The following is a 2,269-nucleotide window of genomic DNA, read 5'->3' on the forward strand; positions in this document are numbered from 1 at the left end:
GTAAGTGTCTGAGACCAGATTTGAAGTCAGGTCTTCCTAAGCACTATTGAAGGATTAAATGAGATACTATTTATAAATCTCTTTGGGGTTTTCTTGTAAATACTAGAATGGTTTCCCATATCCTTCTCCAGATGAGGAAACAGGCAAACAGGATTAAGTGACTTGCCCAGGGTCACACAGCTAGTAAGTGTCTGAGGCTAGATTTGAACTCAGGAAGATGAGTCTTCCTGAGTCCAGGCCTGGTACTCTATCCACTTTGCCACCTACCTGTCCCTGTAAATGTTAGCTATTTTTAATGCAGTGTATTACTATTCCTATGGGCTCTATGTTTTCCCTTATGCATGTGTCTCTAGGCTTTCATCAGTATTGTTTTCATCATCAACATGATCATCACCATCAAACATCTAGGATCATAGACTTCAGAGCTGGAAAGAAATTTGCTAGCTCCAAACCCCTCATTTTACAGAGGAGAAATTTCATGCTCAGATAGGAGAAGAAATTTGCAAAGGGCCAACAGGTAGTATCTAAGCACCTACCTTGTTTGGGACCCTGTGTTGTCACTGAAGACACCAAGAAAATGTCTAGGGTATAACTTCAAAAACAGGAGAAAGAAAAATGACTTTGAATGGAAAAAAAACCAGAGAAACAAAGGATATGGGGAGATATGAGGAGGGAAGGAGTAAGATGGAAAAAGAGGGAGACTGACAGAGAGACAGAGACAGGGATGGACAAAGTGAAAAAATGAAGAGATGTAGAGACAAAGAGTGAATAATAAGGAAAATGAAAGAAGGGAGGAGAGAGCATAAAAGAAAAAAAAAGTCCAGAAAAAAGAGGAAAGACAAGCGGGAGAAATAAAGAAAATGCCCATAAGGAAGAAATAGATGTAAGAGAAAGTGAGGGACAGATCGAAACAGAGAGGAAGAGCTCATTTCTAGTCAAACAAGACAGGTTCCCCTTGCCCTTTCCCACAGACTAACACAATAATAATAATAATAATAATAATAATAATAATAATAACAACAATAATAATAAATTCAAGACTCAGGTTATCCGGAGCTTAGTGAATGCTCCTGTGTTCCAAGCCCCGTATTAGGGCTCGCTAAGGAAACTACTTTCTTTGTTCTCTGTGGAGAAAATTCATTTTTTTCTGCTCTGAGTAGGGATTGTATATTTTTCTAGTCTCTTCATGTCTTCCCCAACATGCATTCACACCACATACAAACGGAACAGATAGACAAAGATTTGAAAAAAAAAATCCTTTAAAAGACCTAAAATAGGGAAAGACCGAAGACCTGTAAGTCAGGCTCCCATGTACATCCTCTGAACGATAGACACTAAAAGGATGTCTCAATCCAATGAGAAGGCAACCTCTTTAGCCCTAAGTCTTTCGATTTAAAAAAAAAAAAGTATTTCTGCCTTTTGTGTTTTTACACCTCGAGCAGTTCCCTAAACCCTCTCCCTCCCCGCCCCCTTGCAGCTCAGATTGCCTGCCAACCTTATAGCTCCGGTGGGAAACCGGGGAGGGGGGGGGGGGTCGAGACCTGGAATGAGACTTGCCTCATTTCAGTTAAAGGTGCATGGGAAAGTCCCTACATGTCAGTTTCCCCTTTTATATGAGGGTGATGGTTCTTGCTGTACCTGGCGCACGATGTAACTGGGAGGAAAGCGTGCCAAGAGAAACGCCAATCTTAGTAAGGCTGTTCTGAGGTCGCCTGCTGCTCTCACAGTCAGGCTGTAAAGTCTTTGAGACCGTGTTCGGGTTTGTATTGATACTCGCAAGCTCTCCTTCTAGGGCTTTTAAGAGGTCGAGGGCTTCTTGGGCATGCCAAAAAAAAAAGTTTAGACATCTTAAACATTGTATCTCTAATTCCAAAAATCTTATTTCTGCCTTGAAGAATATGTGTGTGTGTGTGTGTGTGTGTGTGTGTGTGTGTGTGTGTGTGTGTGGTTGTGTGTGTGTATGGGGGTTGAAGGTGGTGATCTGAACTAAGTGAAATGAAACTGGAACCCACCCAATACACACACACACACACACACACACACACACACACACACACACACACACACACACACACACACACACACCTCCAACCGCCAGATGTTCTCAAAGCTCGTAACCATCTGTTGAGATTTCTCCACTAGCCCAGGATGGGGTGGGGGGAGCTGGAGTGGAGGGGAGGAGGGAGGCAGGGTGCCGAGGGCGGGACGGCGGAGGAAAGCTTGGATAAAAGGGAAGAGATAGATGGTCTTAGGACCAAACGGGCTGGAC

This window comes from Phascolarctos cinereus, unplaced genomic scaffold (genome assembly GCF_003287225.1).
Source record: "Phascolarctos cinereus isolate Bilbo 61053 unplaced genomic scaffold, phaCin_HiC Scaffold_726;HRSCAF=1367, whole genome shotgun sequence".
Lineage (NCBI taxonomy): Eukaryota > Metazoa > Chordata > Mammalia > Diprotodontia > Phascolarctidae > Phascolarctos > Phascolarctos cinereus.